The 20,510-nt window shown below is 37.2% G+C and overlaps 1 protein-coding gene and 1 pseudogene across 11 annotated transcripts in view; one reads left to right on the top strand and one right to left on the bottom strand.

Moving 5' to 3' along the window:
* Pcdh15 (protocadherin related 15) overlaps positions 1-20,510 on the top strand; it is a 1,435,070-nt gene that overhangs the window by 817,786 nt on the left and 596,774 nt on the right. The gene's annotated exons all lie outside the window — the stretch shown is intronic.
* On the bottom strand, positions 812-13,828 carry LOC128114166 (calcium uptake protein 3, mitochondrial-like; annotated as a pseudogene).

The following is a 20,510-nucleotide window of genomic DNA, read 5'->3' as shown; positions in this document are numbered from 1 at the left end:
AACATCCCTATGCAATCACTGAGTTTTCTAAAAACAAAACAAAAAGCTCTACAATTTCTTTAAAAAGAAAAGGTACTGGGCATCTCCTTGGATGGCATCAAAACAAAACAAAGAACAGCAAAAACACACAAAAAATTGTAAAAATCCAACCATGTATATTGAGTAAGTATTTTTAAAAGTTGAAAGCACAGTGTAAGCCATCACATTGTATAGTTAATTTTCACTTATTTCCTGAAATTATTTCTACAAAGCAAATGACAGGGATTTATTGACATTTCTAAGGACCCTAAGACAAATTGGAAGGAACATTTATTGTCTGAAAACAGGTTCAGAGTCCAAACCAGAAGAAAACGATGTTTTCTGTTTTTAGGCGATCCATATTTTATCCTTTATAAAATATTATGAAAAAAATTAAAATTTTCTAATAAATGAATAATTTATATACATTCTCAGGTAGTCATTGGGACTACCTATGTACTTCTGGATGGAATGAAATAGTACAGATATGTCAATCAAGTGAAAGTTCATATTGATTATATTTAGTATCTGCAGTAAGTTTCTTCTGGCAGTGTTGAGGATCAGGGAGCCAACCCAGGCCTAGTATGGTAATAAGAAAATTCATTATTTTTTCTGGTTTACATTGATAAGTTTAGTTGAAGAAAAAAAACAAATTTCATAGCATTTTACCTTTTACTTTTTGCATTTTCTGACCTCAGACTTGTATCTACTCTCAGAAACTTTTGCTTCTTGCCTCATCACATAGATCATAATCCTTCAATTGCTATTGCAGAAAGATTTATCTTCTATAAGATTATTTTCTCAAGCAGGTTTGGAAATTTTAATATTTCTGCATGGTTTGTAATCCCAGAATCCTCTATTGGAGTTGTTCATAATTCCAATAAGTTACTTGTGACTTTATTAATCATCTTTGTTAGCATAAAGTACCTTGAAGACAGTATTTGCTAAATATGATGAATGCTGCAGCACAGTAGCTAAGTAGACAGCATGCTTATGTTCATTTCGTCCTGCAGTATGACTTGCAAAATTATGCATATTGTAAGCTATTGCAAAGACTTCCACATTGTTCAGAAACTGGAAAAATGAACTGAACTCATCAAATGTGACTCCTTTTTCTCCACATATACTGTAGCACACATTTGCCAAAAATACTGAAGCATTTTTTCCACATTAGTATATTGTAGAAGAATATGAGCAAAATCTTCTACACTGACAACATTCTTTCTGTTAGAGTAGGGAGGAATTCTATTTCTAGAATTTCTCTTTATAGATATCCATAAATCCGTAAGTCTTCAAAGTTGAGCTCAGCCTTTTCTTTCTTTGCAAGAAAGTGGACCCAAATTATAGTTACTGGTACTAAGCTTGTGATATCATCAGCACCATGCTTGTATAAACAGGCACTTTACTTACTCAGACAATCCCCCAGCCTACTAGTTTTTGTCTGTTTGATTGGTTGGTTGGTTGGTTTTTGTTTTGCTTTGTTTTGGTTTGTTTTTGTTAATAATTATTATACTACAGGGCTGGGAGGAGACTCTGTCTAAAACCTTTGAATTCACAAGTCTCCTGTGTTAATTTGTGGTAGTTTAAGGAGTCAGGAGACTGTGAAGCTAGAGAAGCCATGCTGACACTGGTCAGTCTTTAAAGCTTCAAATCAATCAGCATCAATTGTGTATTATGGGTTATACCAACATATAAATGTTGCACTCTGTATGGTGTGGTATCAAATACTCACAGACACATCCTGTGGACTGTCTTGTCTCTGCTTTCTTTCCCCAATGTCACGGGAAATGAAAGGAGCTGGATTCACTTAAAGGAAAAGCCAATGTGTATATTGCTTTTAGTGTAGCCTTGATAGCTTAAACTTAAACAATATATGAGAGAAAAATCCTCAATGCAGAATGCAATTTTTTTCTTGAAAATGTAGAACTCATGGAGTTTTTATTTTTACTTCCATTTGTATAAAATCAAGACATTTTATTTCGACAAATGATATTTATTTCTTAATTTCCTGGTAATAAAGAATTTTAAGAATGTAAAACCAAAGGATAATTTTCCCCTTATGCACTTTTCTGACCTTGTTTCTGTATGAACTTCTGTAAGTTACATTAAAATTTCAGAAGTTAAAAATATTAAACTTCGTAGCAGCTACATGAATATATACTATTACAAAATAGAATTTATTGTCTATGTGTAGCAAGATACTTTTCAACCTGCTGAAAATATATAAGATCATTCAGTGTACCAAAGAGCAATTTTTAATTCTATATGAAAGTGTAAAGCATAGCTATAAATTTTGGAAGTTCAACAGGGATGATGCTCTGAGGGTTTGAGTTCTTAAGTGATGCAGGGCATTTGTGATAGGGAGGCAGGGGATGCATGTGAAGAATGCAGGCAAGCAGGGAACATACATCAACCACTCGAGGCTGTGTTTTTGCTTTTTTTTCCCATATTGTCTCATTTTTTATTTTCTGATTAAGTATTCTCTAACAATTTTAGTGTTTTAGTTATTAAGAAATCCCCTGACTGGGCACAGCATTCACTCCTGCTAGACCTAGCTACACTCTGAGGTTTCATGGGGAAACTTCTCCAAATGAGCTCAGAGTGAGTGATATTAATGATTAATCATCCAATTCATTAGTAGTCAACAGCTCCTTCCCTCAGCTTTACTGGCTTACAGTAGAGTCAAAATGTAGAGGTAAAATGTAGACAGTTTATCTCTCAGTCAAGTCTCATGTGTGTTGTTAAAGTAGTAGGTGATTTGAAACTGAAAAGTTTTTCATAAGACACTGTGTCATCACAGTTCAGGTATCTCTTTCTTGCTGTTCAGTTTACAAACTGTGTCACAGACCACAGGAGGAAGGACTTATGCCACCATTAAGGGCATGGAGAAAGTAGTTCTGTGTGTGTCATGACTTTTCAACTGTTACCCCAAAAGGCCTCCTCTAAAATATTTCTTATGTGTCTTAGTTAAGGTTTCTATTGCTGTGAAGAGACACCATGACCACAGCAACTCTTACAAAGGAAAACAGTTAATTGGGCGACTTACAGTTTTAGAGGTTTAGTCCATTATCATCATGGCGAGACATATTGGTGTACAGGAAGACATGGTGCTGGAGAAGGAGCTCAGAGTTCTACATCTTGCAGGCAACAGGAAGTAAACTGATATGACACTGGGTATGGCTGAACATCTATGAGACTTCAAAGCCCACCTCCACAGTGACACACCTTCTCCAACAAGACCACACCCACTTCAACAAAGCCACACCTCCAAATAGTACCATTCCCTTTGAGGGTCATTTTTTTTTTCAAACCACCACATCATGTAAGGTCCTTTTGTACTCAATTAGTCATGTAAACCTGGGTATTGTCTAGTTAAATGTGTTTACCTATTTCTGAAGTTCAAAAGTAAAATATCTCACCTGCTAGCTGTAGTGTTCAATCTAACCAGCCAACACACCCTGAATGTGATTGCTTTAATAACGTATTTCCTGAATTCTCAATATACCAGATAATCTGTTACCCCTCAGTATAATTTCTGCCTGATTACATCTTCATCCTAGTTTTCAGAAATTGTGACCAGGCTACATTGCATAGTAAGGGGTGGGTTAGGATGAAAGGTAAGAAGGTTAGGCTCTGAAGGGCTTTCCTGTAAAATCCCCAAAGAGCCCAATGCTCACTAGAATCCCTAACATTGAAAAAGGAAAGGGTGGTATGTAGAGTCAAAAGCGTAACCATGGACAACAGAGGAAAACACAAGAATCAGAGCGAAAGGAAGTAGAGGAAAGGAATCATTTTAGTTTTACGACAGTGAAACCAACATCTGAAATTACTGTAAGATGATAATTTGGTATCAAGGCATGTGCTCTGTGGTTGGCAATTGTTACAGGGAAAAGATAAGAACTCATGTATCTATCAAAGCACTTTCAGATGATCAAACTCGTTTCTATCCACAGCACCCCACCCCCGAGCATTCAAGATTACATGGCCTCTGGGGCATGAACAATGGACAAAACTATGTCATCTTTTGGTTTTATGTCTCTGTCCTTCATCTGTTACCACCACATAATGTCCTTTATCCTAAGAAAGAATTTTAAATTGGATACACAACACACCATGGCTCTGTGAACATGTCACATGTTAAACGTGATTAACAATTAGTAACAGCCGGGCAGTGGTGGCGCACGCCTTTAATCCCAGCACTCGGGAGGCAGAGCCAGGCGGATCTCTGTGAGTTCGAGGCCAGCCTGGGCTACCAAGTGAGTTCCAGGAAAGGCGCAAAGCTACACAGAGAAACCCTGTCTCGAAAAACCAAAAAAAAAAAAAAAAAAAAAAAAAAACAATTAGTAACATTATTGTGAATATCACTTATTTTGAGTCTTAGAGTTCTGACAGAAATCCATGTAAAATATAAACTTTACTGTATGGATATATGTATTTCTTATGATAAATTAAGAGACATTAAAAAAAACCAATCCTGTCACTATTTTTTTTTACCTGCAAATATTTCTTATTACTAGAAATCAAAAACAAAACTAAGGTAATGAAGAATATCCCTTACCCCTTACATTTATATCATACATATATCTTAAATTACAAATTTCAGATCCGTTTTGCTTCAAGTACAAGTCATGAGAACAATACAGAATGACTTATCTGTAACATGAGATGATTCTTATACCTTTTTAAAATAAGCAAAATTGCCCAATATATATTTCAGGCGCAGATAAGTTTTTAAATGTTTTAAAGCAAGAAGAGGATAATGATAACATCTGGAGGGCAGTTAAATATGGACACAAGAAGTTGGTAAGTTCTCAGACTGGAGTCTCTGCACTGTACATCTCCCTAAATAGACCACACAATGGCAGGCTCACTTTTCACAATATTCTCTCTTTGGAGCTCGTTAGCTGAGACAGTGATGCCAGCTCTCACAGCGTCACAGGGAGGTGTGTTGGAACGGATGGGAGTTTTATATTTATCAGCAAACTTAACCATGCGTCTTTTCTGTTTCCCAAATTTCAAGTGTTTGTTTTAGGACATCACAGCGGAAGCAGCTGCAAGCACGCATTTGTGCACAGAAATAGGCAGAGCTCACTCCTTAAATTCCATCGTTAAAACCAGATAGATAAAATTCCCTCCTCTGGTCCTTTTTGATAGTTTCTTTAACTTTCTGGCTTCTTTGATCTCTTATAAAACAATTACAAGTCCCAACTCCTACAGGAGCAGCACAACTGCCTATTATATGAGCAACAACATCCATTTTCTAGCTTTCCATCAAAATTGTATTTTTTTTAGGATGAAACACAGAGTCTAATAGTTGGTAAGACCATTAACAATTCAAAAACATTAGGCATTATTAATTTCCACAGCTATAACAAATTATCAGTTTATATTATTCACTGTATTGTCAGATCGCACAAACAGCATTTCTAAATATTAATAACAGTGTCAGTGTCTCACAATCTCTATGATAAACTTGCTGTACTTTTTTTTTGGAATGCAGTGTTCTCTTCATCCACATGGTAATAAAAGTTGTCATCCACAATTTTATGTGCCCTAAGGCCAATTTCTTGACATGGAATCCATACCTGACACTGCTGAAGTGTCTCAGAACCTGACTAGATAGTCCACGGACCTAGAGAAAACATGCTACTAAAGGAACATAGCAATAAAATGCCCCCTAATGACATACTGCTATAACCACAGATCATTGCTTTGATCATCCATCATCAGAGAAGCTTCTCCTTGCAGCAGATGGGAAATAACAGCAACGACACCCTCAACTGGACAGTGTGCAAAGGGTGAAGGACTTTGGAGCACTCAGTCTTAAATGGGATGTCTTCATTAAACCCTGGCTCTCACAGCTCAGGGCTCAGTGAGAAAGAGGAAGTGGAAAGACTGTAAAAACCATAGGTGTGGTTGGCTCCATCCACATGATGTCTTCCAGACATAACAGGACATATTAGCTCACAGAGACACTTGTGGCACCATGCACAGGTTCAAGACACACAGAGTTCTAGTGCTGAGTGGAGAGGTCTACAATGCTCCCACCCCTAATCAATAAGTTATCTGAAATTGATACCCCCTGGTAAAGGGGAAAAACATTCTTGTAAATAGATTCTCATTTGGTATATCAAGCACACATCAGGGCAGGCCCCATGCCCAGAAGTAGCATGTCCAGAAAGAGGTGACCAACACAAAAATTTTGTTGACTTTACATATTCCTTTTTTTTTCATTATTGACCTTCCACTTGGTCATTTTGGTTTCTTTTTTTTGTGGGGTTTTTTTGTTTTGTCTGTTTGATTTTCATTTTGTCTTTTGAAAATGGAGACAAAGAAACATAAAATTGGATGACTAGGGAAGAGGTGAAGATCTGGGAGGAATTTAGGGAGGGGAAATATGATCAAAATATATTGTATAAAACTATTTCAATAAAACAATAGTATTTTAAGCCAGGTGGTGGTAGCACATGCCTTTAATCCCAGTACCTGGGAGGTAGAGCCTGGCAGATCCCTGTGAGTTTGAGGCCAGCCTAGTCTACAGAGCAAGTTCCAAAACAGCCCAAGCTATACATAGAAACCCTCCCTCGAAAAACCAAAATAATAAATAAATGAATACAGTATTTTAAAAATAAATACTTTTTTCTTTGCAAAAAAAAAAATACTTACCATTGGCAACCAGCCATTCTTCCCTCTACTTTCTCTTCTCAGTCACTGCCTCTTGCCAAATGTCCCTTTTCATTCTCTTCTTGAAGAAAACTGCTTCCTTTCTCTCAATCCTTGGCATTTGAACATTCATTAAGTTTTCTGTGACTGTCAATCACTATCGGCTCTCCCAAAGAGAAGATATTTCTATGCTGAGAAGACAGGGAATTGAGAGAGAAAATGGCATCTGGAAGCAAATCCAGGCTCAGGGTCCACTTCCCAGTAAAATCCAGGGACTGTTGTTGCTGTTTTGGTTTTTTTGAGACAGGGTTTCTCTGTGTAGCTTTGCGCCTTTCCTGCATCTCCCTCTGTAGACCAGGCTAGCCTCAAACTCACAAAGATCAGCCTTTCTCTGACTCCCAAGTGCTGGGATTAAAGGCATGCGCCACCACTGCCCGGTTCAAAATCCATGTTTGTAGATTTTAAAAAATTGAAAATGGGCAATGCCTTAGTAACTAGAGGTCATGAGATTCTAGCATATTACACATTGTCTGTTTTCTGATAAAACAGAGTTTTATCCCTTTAATGTGTTTAAGGAAGTTAGAGCATTCAGAGAAATAAACTTCATTTTCTGACAACCTAGCAAACATGGATATTTCATATGTGATCATCATATTTAATTTTTCAGTTTACTTTTAATTGGCAAATATTTATACACTTTTAGGACCATATAAGTAAACTTTCCTTGCAAAATAATCTCTGAAGTTATGCAGAGATCACCATATTTATTTAATCAGATGATTTCATACACATTGGAGGTATATTTTACTAATAATAGTAATTATTCCTACCAGCTCAGGGTTTGCAAGGTCACTCCTCAGTAGATGTTAATTTTCTCTAAATGAAAAGAATCCTATCATTAAATCATTTTAGGTACACATTGCTTTTGTTAGATGAATAATTACAACCAATGTTGCTTTTATAAGGGAATCAGATTTATGCCCATAATGTTTAGTTAAGACAGGATGTAGGGGTATAATTTTAAATGAAAAATAATTTTCTCTACCTGCACTGTATATCTTGGAGAACAGACCACACTTAAGCCTACTGTTTGGGTGTATTTACAAAGAAAGGATATACTTTTCCTCAAATTAATATCAAGATATCGGATCTTTTGTTCTTACTTGTTCAACTAAATAAGTTGTACATCATTTTTCATGACTGAAGAAAACCTGATAGCATGTTCTATGTATGGAGTGCAAACACAGGGCCAAAATAAATACAACATGGCTCTTCTCTTGCATAGACATTTCTAGAGAACACATAGAAAAGACAAAGCCAGGAGAATTGCATCACTGATTGTTTCTTATTTGACATGCTACAATTAATTACATGCCGGACAGAACAATTTCTGTCTGGCACTGCCCTTATTACCTCTCATAGAATGTACTGTTTGATTTCAGAGAAGCCATAGGAGGGCACCTGAGAGTTCGTTGAACTGATCCAGGCTTTATGCAAAGGTGGGCTAGAGCATTCAGTGATCTGACCTTTAGTAAAGGACTTAAAGTTGATGCTATAAAGCAGCCCATATAATTGGTTTGCTCCTGAATCCCATTTGGATAGGTTAACTTTAAAACTGGGAACAACAGACCATTTGATAACCTCATTTCCAACTTGTATCAGACATTTTCCTGTGTGGTGTGTGATGCAGTCATAAGATGCGCATTTTATAAAGCTGGCATAGCAGAAACTCCATCACTCCAGATCAGAAGTGCTCAGTATGATTTTTCCTTATGGATATCCAAATCCAAATATCACTATGGGAACATCAAAACATGCCCTCAGCAGGCCTTAGCCAAGGGCTTTAGCACAATGGTGTATATTTTAGGCTGAGTGTGAGATCTGCAAGAGGCACTGAGTCGCAAAATACTGAACTTCACCCTCTTAGAATGTATAAAGGAATGAGGAAACAATTTTCCCTGAAGGTGGATATTTTCTGAGTGGCCCACTATTGAGTAAAATGGCTTGCCATCCCCAAGAAGTCGTTGCCTTTTCATAGTCCAATAATGAAGCACGAGCCCTTCCCCCACGCACGATGAAGTGGTAACAGGTTCACTCTCGTGAAGTTCTGTGTGGGTAACCACAGCAAGAGTGAGTTCAGTGAGTAGGTGCAATGGCCATGCTGTGTCTAGTAGACACCGTTAGCATTCCTCCCAAACATTAGCTCTTACATTATTTCTACTCTCTCTTCCATGATAGTCCATCAGCATTGGAGGGAGTGAAGAGATGACTTGTTTAGGCCTAAGTACTCCGTGATAATTTATTTGTGCATTTTGACCACTTAGCAGTCTCTGTGATGACCAATATTCACTGCATAAAGGAGCTTCTCTTTGTGTATAGCATAAAAGACAGTTTGACATCATGTCCATATAGCAGAACAACATTTCTAAACACCACAGTGGAAAGGGAAATTTTGTTGTTTTAACCACAATAATAAGAAAGAGAACAAAGTATTCAAATTTGAATAGTATATAGTTTTTACCTACCAAACATGTTAGTCAGTCTTTAATTTTTTCTCACTGATTTTAAAATGAGAAAAAAACACATTTCTTGTCAGTGATACAAAAATCAAGCCATAGGATAATATTGCCTTGTGGAGCATTAGTTTTCCAAGCTTACCTTAAAGACATGGATGGTGAAAGATTCTTTGGAAAACAGGAATATTTCTTTAAAAATAATTAACACCATTAATCAGACATGTAAAAAGCATACTAAATATTTCATTTGCGTACATTTTTTAGTGAGACCATACTTTGATATTCTCCAGGATATTCTTTTAGCTACAGCTCTGGCTTATAAACCTGTTGTGAGTGTAACTCTGTGTGTCCCTGTGCATTTTCTTTATACTCAGATTATTGGGACATGAAGTATAATATATGTATCCTAATAATGACAATTTAGAATAATCAATTAATATATGGTAGAAACATATTAAATGTGGCAACTCATTATCTCATGTGTATGTGCACACCTGCTCATATACACAATACAAAGGCTTATTATGAGAACACATGTATCTATTTACATTACAGAGATGCATAGTGGGATGATAATAGCCACAATCATTTTGGCTCACCTTTGCTGAGTTCTTTCTCTGGACTAGTTTTGAAAACCAGGCTCATGCATTTTTTCATTATCAGTCTTGTGGATGAAACAGAGCTTTGCAATCACCCATAACTATTCAGAATTAGTTTACCTAGAATATTTCCCTAACCTAGTATATGCCCCAGCATGTAACTAATTAGCTGTAAATATCTCTGTAGGAGAAATGTGTGAATGAAGAGGGGAACATGAAATTAATACAGATTTTGGATGGAACAAATACCAGTTTAGGAAGGATGTGTGTGCTAGCTCCTCTAGCAGATGCTCCAGCTGGTATTTTCATACATGAACTTCCACTTCAATTACTCATTGCATTTCGTATACTTAAGTTGACTATGTAAAGTTAAATGCATTAAAATATGCACCCCTCCTGGCCATATACTTAAGTAGAGAGAATTTAGAACATATTAAATAAACTGAGGCACAGCAGTCTTATAAAGATTTCTGAAAACTTAAATTTACAGTTAGGCCAGGTACTTATTTCCAAGGCTTATCTGCAACTTGTGGCTCCTTCTCCACCTCTTTGCCTGCTGTTCCTTACTGGCAATGGCTGGGGACAGTGCATATGTATTGGTTCCTGGTCCTGCCAGTTTCCACTCTTGCATTTTCTTTGCTGGGGTCCGCTTCTTCAGGAAACAAGCTTTTAGCCTGCTGGAGGCTCCTGTGATACAGCCCTTCTCCTGTTCTATAAGAACATAAGTATATTCTCTTCATCTTATGTTAGCGTGATTTATTCCTAAATGAAAGTATTTATTTACAGACTTTTACTATTATTTGAAGACAAATTTCTAGAGAGATTGAGTAGTTTAAAAGCTGTTAAATATATCTTCCTGAAGATCAAAACAAACTTGTTGTCTATTTGTGGTTAATCAGTAGGAACCAGCCTCCAGGAAGCAGACCTAGAAATACTTTCCTAAGATGGTTCATAATTCTACCAAATATTCATGTTTCTAAAGGTACAATGAAATTTATATTATCACTTTTCCATAGTGATGTTATCTTTGAAATAGATATTATTTTACATGAAATTAATCCCTTAGGACAATACAATTTAATAAATGTTGTGGCTTAACTCAAGACCCTTCTGCAGTCTCCTGTGTGGAGCTTGGTTCCTAGCAAGAGTCCATGTTGAGATATCCTTTGAATCAACCAGTAATTACCTCATCAACGGGCTAATGCAGAGATGTTTCACACCGACTCTTTCTAAGGAGGTGGAACTTGGTGGGAGGAGTCGTCTTTGGCGGTGTCTCCAGAAAGTATAATATGTCCTGGGTCGAGTGGCTGCTTTCTGGAAACTACATCTTTACACTGCTTTTCACATGTGTTTTGACACAAAAATGAGAAACTAAAAACAACAAAGAAACGACATGCTGTTAATTTTTTTTATTTTATTGGTAAATGTATATCTAAGACAAAATAGAAACGAGCTTGAAGATATACCACCATAAATTATTACTTCATGCAACTGAACACACACTAGTAATAATAAACTGGAAATGAAAATAGATCTCCCCAGCTCTGTTCTCTGGGGTCTCTATTTCTGTAAGGGTTCTTTTTGGCTGTGTGTGTGTGTGTAGTCCTGTAATCCTCAACATATACTTTGTATCTAAATTCGTTAGAAGCCTTTATCTAAGAATTCAGATTTCTCCACCCAGTCTGAAATATTTAACTCTCTAATGCTGTAGTGCTGTCTTAGGACATTCATTTCCCCCCCAAGTCCATCCAGTCATAGTCATGCAGGGAGCCTTCAAAAATACTCTGAAAAATAGGGTACCTTTGTAATGTCCTCATTTAAAAACATATAAAAGAGAGCTGGAGATGCAGCTTAGTTGGCAGAGTTCATGCAAAGTACAGAGGAGTCCCTGGTTCAGTCCTCAGCACTGCCGCACATTACTGGAAGCAAGGACACTGGAAGGTCAAAGTCACTCTCAGCTGCACACTTTGTATGAGGCCTGCCCCAGCCACATGCAAACATCTCTGAAAAAAATAAAAAGAAGTAAATGCAAATTTTCAAAGTTCAAGCCCTCCAAGAATGATGTCTATGTGAATTAAAGTTCCCATATCTTAAGCTCTATGATGTCATGTGAATTAAAGTTCCCATATCTTAAGAATGCTTGCATTGTTTGCCATAAGTCAGAGAAAGCCACATCAGTGTTCTGTACACATACTCAGTCTTCCTACAGTCCTACTAAGCTCTCTCTATACTTCCCTTTTACTTACACTTCCTTTAACTGTGCAACTGATGCCTGAGGTGAGTTGTTGTTTCCACCTGCATACAGAACTTTTAGACTGAAAATCTTCCTTCTAAAATTACTTACCTGCCACTGTTTTTTTTTAATTAACCACCAATAGCTTTACATATAAAATAGGCACTTATTTCTTTTATTAAAACTATGAGCCATTTTGATAATGCTTACCCCAGTGTTGTACATGGCAACAATTTCAGAGTGGAATCTAGCTGTCTTAATTATAAGAAGATATTTTTCTTTTCTCAGTATATCTACCAGTTATTGTGTCTCACTGACGCTGAGACAATTTTCCATGGCCAATTCTCATTCATATTGCTTTCTTATTATTGAGAAACCTAACTTTATTCAAACGCTTCTATAAAAGTCCACAGGTCAGAAGATTGGGCATGAAATGAATTTTTCAAGATAAATGGAGAAAAGTTCTATCAAAGGGCATCCTGGGTAGCTTTTTGTCATCTTCATACAAACTAGAGTGATTTGAGAAGAAGAGTCTCAATTAGAACATTCCTCCATTAGGCTGACTGTAGACAAGCCTGTGAGGCATTTTCTTGATAGCTCATTGATGTGTGAAGACCCAACTTAGAATGGATAGTACCACCCCTGGGCAGGTGTTCCCGCATGATATAAGAAAGTGGCAGTCATGGACCCTGTATGGATCTGAGCTAAGTCCTCTACATATATGTTATGGTTATATAGCTTGGTGTTCTTGTGGGACTCCTAACAGTGGAAGTGGTGTTTTTGTAGTGACACTTCTGCCTGTGCTTGGGACCCTTTTCCTCCTCCTGATTGCTTTGTCCAGCCTTGATATGAGGGTTTGTGCCTAGCCTTATTGTACTTTGTTATGCTATGTTCAGTTGATAGCACTGGGGAAAGGGCTGCTCTTTTTTTTGGGGGGGGGAGGGAAAGGAGGAGGAGTGGATCTAGGAGAGAGGGCAGGTGAAGGGAGGGATTCACCATGATTTTGAAATGTTAATTAGTTTTCATTCTCTAAGACAGCTATCAGATTTTTATTTGTCCATATGGGGATTTGGATTACATTGAAATGTCTAATTGTCATCTCTCTTTCTAATTCCAGTAAATCCCTAATATACCGAGATGTTACTGTTGCAATGCATTTGCTTATTTTATGTGACTATCCAAAAATCACCAAGGGACCCCTGGTCATATCACTCAGGAAAACTGCTCTTCACTTCTTTCAAGTTTGGAGCCTCAGTATCTCTGTGTGTCTACACAAGCTTGTGTGTATATGTGCATAAAAACGTGTGTGTATATTCCATTTCATTCTCAAGCCTACCAGAATTCACTCTGCACATAAATCTCTTTCCCTGCTTATGGGTTTTGGTTTTGCTGATTGCCCCTCTGAGTTTAATCAAGGGTGTGATCCTGAGTTTGGAACTAACCCTGAGAGCCTAGTATGTTCACCCTTGATTACACAAGTGGATACCATGTTTTGCTTTCTCCCAGAACCAGTTGGTTGTCAACAGATCTTTTGTGTGTGCAGGGTCCCGTGAGTCCATCCCTCCTCCATAGTTTACTGTTAGGAGGTCCTGACCTCTCTGCAGAATGCGCACTGTGAAGTTGTGGCTGTTGAATCCATGTCCTCCTTCGAAGATGTAACTTCTCAGCTCTGCTTCCCATCGTCCAGCTCCTACAGAGTTTGCTTCTGTCTCTTCTTCCACAATATTCCATGAGCCTTGATGTCTTACTAAGAGTCGGAAACCCAAATGCCCTTTATTCTCAACATCATTTACAGTCATGAGTCTTTGCATTTATCTGTATTCACTACAAGTAGAGGCTTCTTTAATGTTGAAGTATGACAGTAGCCTCTGTGGGAATAAATGTAGATATTTAGTGGGTGGTTTGATGCTAGGTTGATTCAGCCAGGCAGCCATATTGAGTCCCCTCCCAGGGTCATAAATTTTAGACTAATTTATAGTATTAGCCATGGGTTCCCTCCAATAAATTAACCCTCAAATCCAATTAGACAGTGATTGATAACAGTTGTGCCCCTGTGAAACCAATACTGCATCTTGCCTGACTGGCTGGTATTAGTAGTTCATAGAGTTCACTTGTGAGTTCGACTTTTAATGTGTTTACCTCCTAGTGGCAAGCATAGCATCATCTGGCACCAGGAGACCCACCCAGCAGGAAAGAATCACCCAGTCTAGGTCCAGTTTGGTGTCTCTACATCTTGAATCCAATGTGTATAGCGTCCACAGAAGTAGGCTCTGGCCAAGCAGAACATTGCATTCATATAAAAAATGTGGTGGAATTTGTTTTCCTATTCCTCATGCAACAAAGTTACATTTTCTGTAAGCCATTAGGTAACCCACCAGAACAGACCGTTTGAATTACAACTGATATTTTCTGTACTCATACTTTCCACATCCTTTAAATCTTTCCTTGTGAGAGTGATAAACCACCTTTGTTTTGAACTAAGTGTGCTTTAGGGACTGGACTGTATTTCCTTAAAACATTATACATTCTATTGTTCTTACAGCTGAATCGGTGTTTTCTTTTCCTTACCTTCTGTTTCTTTAGTTTTCTCCAATATTGAGATTTCGTTAGATTAAAATATAATTATACCATGCCTTGCGCATGTTGAAAGTACAACTAGATATGAAAATATGTATTATTGTTTAGTATTTTTAGGCAAGTGAGAAACCTCTGAGAGGCTAAAATGTTATTAAGGTGGATTTGGTGGTTGATATTATTCAAATATTTCCTGACATTTAAAAAGATGTAACTCTGAATGGTAAACACACATCATGTCTGTAAGACTTGGTTAACAGCTAATCATAATCACAGCCTTGCTATGGAAATTGAATCTGGGGACTATGCATAGAGAAAATGTTAAATAGATAAATGTATCTTTCTTGAGGGCAGATTTAACTCGTCTACACGTTAAGCTAGCAAAGTTTCAGGTGCCAGAAATGCAACAATAATTTGGACAAGGCTTCCTGCCCTTATATGATAAAATGAGCTTGTGAGCCTTTTGTGACTGTCTGTGTATTCATCTATTTCTACTAATATCTTAAAATTAATTTCATAAAGGCACATCTAGATGAACATTTTTTAAAAAAAACTGATTAAGACCAAGGAAAACCCTTCTTGGAAATTCCAGCTTGTGTATAGACATGTTTTTATGTTGTGAGACCCAGGAATTTGTGTCTCATTTCTATATAACTATGACATTCATAATCTGCAAAGATCTGTGTTGTTAAACCCTGGAGAAGGCAATAGAATTACAAATCCAAAACAAAAGGAAATAATGCAAGAATAATGGTGTGTCTTTTTCTGCCTTCCTTTCTGTACTTCCCAGCCACTGTGGTCCTAGAGACTCTTACATGTTTCTGCCATTCACTGGCTTTAGGCCCAGAAGCTGATCTTTATTGGTGAAATTATTAAGGCCACTCCACATAGTTAAAAGGAGATTTATTTAATGGCATAACTTACAAATTAAGGGATAGGTAGGTCGCAGGGTCTGGGGAAGGTGTATCGCAGTCCAGCAGTGTTCTCTTAAACATTCTAACCTCAGAAACCTTCTCCTGGATGTGTAACCTGCTCATCTGTCATTCTTCTCCTCTCTTTGCTGTTGATATCATCACAGAAATTCAGTGAAGACAGGAGGATATGGCAGAGATGAGAGTCCAGGACAATTTAAAGATACAGTAACTCAGGCCAGGATAATTAATAGAAAGTCAGATCGTGTTCTTGGCTAAAGAGACTCAAAACAGAGTGTTGGGATAAGTAAACCTTTACCTATGAGTTTCAGTGACAACACAGTCCAGGGCTTGAATTTGTGCTGCCATAGACTGGATACGAAACCTTGGAAACTTTATTTAACCTACCGAATCAAGGTTTTCCTATTGTAAAATAGCTATTAAAAAATAACACTGGGTTTATGTGGAATAGATGAAGTGAGGTAATGTGGATGAAACATTTAATGGCACCAGCTGGTTATCTAATACCAATTAGCCAGTCCTGAAAACATGTTTATACAACCAACATTAGACAAACTGAGCAGGGTGTATTTATATATTTAGGAATACACAAACTCTCTCTCTCTCTTACTCTCTCTCTCTCTCTCTCTCTCTCTCTCTCTCTCACTCACACACACACACACACACACACACACACACACACACACACACACACACACACCACTATGGCCACCACTACCACCACCACCAATAAAAATAATAATAACAACAACAACAACAATTTTTAATGAGAGCATGGATTTGAAAGAGAGCAGGGAGAATATATGAGGAGATTTGGAGAGGGAGAAAGGGAAGCAAGAAATGATGTAATTATATTAAAATCTCAAAAAATAAAGTTAAAACATGTCTTTGAAAATGATAAAAAAGAACATTTAAAGAATACTGTCTACCAAATGCTTTATTTGGGAAGACAGGTCTGAAAGGTGATGTGAACTGGAGGCAGGTTCTAGTGTTAAAAACATTGGACAGACACGATCCAGAGCCGTAAAGACATTAGAGCTGATAGGTTGTATGCAGTGGACAAAACCCCTCACTCTGAAGGCAATGGTCTGCCTGGGCCATGGTGTCATTCCTAGCAAGGGAGGTTTGTGACTGCAAATTGCAGAGTCTAATGCCATAAAAGCTACACTTTCATTGCCAATTTAGCCATGAAACACCCTCATTTTCATCCATAGAGTATCAACATTTATAAATGAAAATATCTGTATCTTCACAGTGTTTGAAATATACCCCTCTGACGTTTGACCATAGCCATGCCATCATTGCCTTTGTCTCCAGGCAGTGAATAGAGTTGTTTACTTTCCACTGATGATCAGTGTTCTTCAAAGCATCTTCCTTATAAAAATGTTAAATTAATGTGGGTGGGGAGGTGGTTAAGAAAGCACGGCCTTATACCAACACACATAACTATGTGATTTATCTAATAAATGCAAGCCCAGATGCAGTATATTTTGTGGATGTTAATGGCCTGAAATCCCTTTCAGCGGCAGCATTAATCAGTTAGGGATGGGTTATTTTATGGTCTTTAATGGCCTTTGTTGATAGATGGAGATTTTGTTTACAGATTATTCTTCATTGTGCTGCCATACATTGCAAGCTATGATTCTTAGACATGTTCTCAAAATACAAATTGTGCTGCAAAGAAATCTGTTCAGAGTTAAATTAAATTAGATAGCTGCATTTTTATGAAGCTTAGGTAATGGGCCGAATGCTGCCTGTGCTTTTCCTGAGACTATACTGTAGATAGTCTCAAACACACTATTTTTTTCCCAAGAAATAATTCTATGCTTGTGTGTAAACTGTGCAACCTACTTTTTCTTGCTCCTGAGTAATTTATGTAGAATACATAATATTTGAAATGTATTTCATGATGCTTGACTGCAATAATGAATATCTGCCTTCAGGTAAGACTTTACAAATACTTTCACTTTAAAACAAATGAACAAATGCAGAAGTGCCCATTTGTATTTTCCAAATGTTTTAAAGTTTAATACACTCAGCCAGTGGTGAGAGTTTAATAATTGTCTCAGTCAATGTTTTGCTTTGCATAGAATAATTGTTTACTGTACATTTGGGGTGACATTATTCACGGGCTTGTAATACAGGGACATCACTCATCTTGGGTCTAATATTTTGCTCATGTACATCTTGTAGATTGAGTACAGAGACTCATAGTTTGACTGTGATTACATGGCCTCAAACTACATTTTTATTTCTCAAACATTATTTACTCTTAAACTCCCTACTCAAGGACTTACTGTGTTTCCTTCCTACTTCCTCCTTCTCCCTTTCTGTTCTCTTTCTTGATTCTCTCCAGTCTTTTCCCTCTGTCTCACGTTTTGTACATCAGTAACTATAGAAAGCAATTGGCTTGGTTTGATGGAACTAAATTAAACTAAAAATTATGATACCATAATTTAATTCCATGTGAAAGTTGGATTTTTAAAGTACTCAGTGCCTGCCTTCCTGAAAGGTACCACAGAAACAGAGGCCATCTTATTTGAAGAGCTCCTCCTCGTGTTTTATTGAAAGCCTTTAGAGACCTGCCGTTAGAGGCCAGACCTATGTTGGCCCCTCTTCATAGCTCCATTACTTTCATACCATTGGTTAAAGAATTATATTTCAAGTTTGATTTTTTTTATCAGTATTTGTGTAATTTTCATGACAACCCAATGGGAGACTTCACAAGCCTTTCCGTACAATCACGTAGAGGACAGAGGCAGTAGGCTTAGCAATGTATGGGCTCACCACAGACCCTTGGCCCATCCCTTCCCCCACTATTGCTCCTCCCTATCTTTGCAATAAACTCTTTTTTTTAGAAACACTGTTGATGTGTTAATGTGTTCTGATGCTCATTGTACTAAATACATCAAAGTAGTACGAAGGTGAACAACCCCTTCTCACCTCCAGGTCTATCCCATGTCCATACTTAACCAGTGTTTTTTGGATTTTTTTTGTTTTTTGTTTTGTTTTGTTTTTTGTTTTTTGTTTATTCTCAGGTCATTTTAATGCCAAGGACCAGAGATTATTTTCTCCCATTAACCTGACACAAGAATAATTTGTATTATAGCGATATTGGCAGAATGTGCAGAAAATTAAGTGTATGCCAGCAATTGAGAGATCCTTGCAGTCAGGGAGCACATGTCATGGACAACTGCCAATGTTCTCCTCATAACACTTATTGCCAATCTCAGGTTCTCTTCCCAATATTTAATATTTGGGATGAAAGGTATAGAAGGAATCAAGAAATTGGTTCTAGGACCACCAGACAGAAATTGTTAAGTATGAATTAAACCCATCAGTTAATTTCACATCCACATAGCTCATATAAATTCCTTTAAAATCCTGTCTTACTTTGTGACTTCCAAGATATGTTGTATTTAAAAATTATTTACTAATTGGATTTGAACATTTTAAATATCTGATTTTTCCTACAAATATTATTGGCATCATTTTTCTTTTTATAGTTTTCATGAATATTAATAAGCTCAACAGATAAAGACTCTTTCACTAGCGTTATTAAATCTTTTCTACTAGTTCAAATTGACATATATTTTAAACTTACTGTCTTTTTATAGGTGTGATCAATTATCTACTTTGAGCCTCAGAGTGATACCAAACTTGTGTGATAAAATTTTTTAAGCATTAAATTTGATTACTTCCTCCATATATTTTGTGTAAAGGTTTTAGAGACCCCCTCAGGGGCCAGATCTATGTTGTCCCTACTTTGTGGCTCTATGACTTTTTTGTTATTCATTAAAGAACTATATTTCAAGATCAATTTTTATTTCATAATTACTTATTTGTATAATTCTCACAACAACCAAACTATAGAACCTTTAACTACTTGCTCCATGAAAACCAGATAGTTTAAAGTCATGCATTCATGTTTCTTTTCCCTTAGAAATTCCATTTCATATTTACCTTTAATTTTAGCTTGGCACATAAACATTGCATACATCCTAAGTACTCTAAAATTTTGTTGTGTTGTGCATTGAAAGTCTGTGCCTCCAGTCAGGCTGATGTGCCTCTATCTGGGGTGTTGGCCATCTGATTAATAATCTGTGCTCCCTTTCACATGGTTTATGAACATGCCAATCCTTTTTTTGTCTCATTTTTTTTATACTTCTACACTCACACATATATTTAAGCTCTTGGTGGCTATTCAGTATAAGAGTAATCTGCGTTTTCTTCACCCACATCCAAACTCTGTGTTCCTCTCCTAAACCACTAATTATAGTTACATGCAAAGCAATATTCAAGTATTGGTAGCCTTCAGTTCCTTCCCATTCCCTGAGGAAATATTCCCATGTCCTTTCTGACTCGAGTCCTAGGAATATGTCCCAGATCTGTGTCATTAGCATCCTATAGGCTCATCATTTTCTTCTCTTTTAAATGAAACTTGCCCTTGCTCCTCTGTGGAGAATTTCTGGAAACTTCTTTTAGATACTTGTGATCCCCTGTCTCCCCGTCCATGAGACCTATATCCCAAGAACAGTTTTTGCCACTTGGTTTGAAAATGATGACAACTGTGTACCACCACAGCTGACAAGCTACAAGTTGGTTAGAATAAAACTTTAAAAAATGGATTTCCAATATGGCCTCCCTCTCTATTCTTACTTTTCTTCAGTACTCAACCCAATTTACCAGATTCCCCACAGGGAAATGAAATACAAATACTGACAATAATGTAGTGTGTTGGGAAGAGGATCAGGGTTCAAGACTAACCTACTTCTCACTTGACACAGTGACTTTGAGGCCAGCCATGCACTATTACATAGAATTATTACTTCACTTGCCCTCCTGCTCATCCCAGCCATGCAAGAAGCCCAGAGCTGCATGCTAGGAAGAAGCCACTGCACAACTAGTGCCTTTTTTTCCCACTTCTGAGGAGCTGGCTTCTCACTCCTGTCTCTGACAGCTGATGGATTATTGC

Source organism: Peromyscus californicus, unplaced genomic scaffold (assembly GCF_007827085.1).
Source record: "Peromyscus californicus insignis strain IS unplaced genomic scaffold, ASM782708v3 Scaffold_19__1_contigs__length_69161282, whole genome shotgun sequence".
NCBI classification, from domain to species: domain Eukaryota; kingdom Metazoa; phylum Chordata; class Mammalia; order Rodentia; family Cricetidae; genus Peromyscus; species Peromyscus californicus.
Note: the sequence above shows the minus strand (reverse complement) of the source record. Positions and strands in the feature narration are given on the sequence as shown.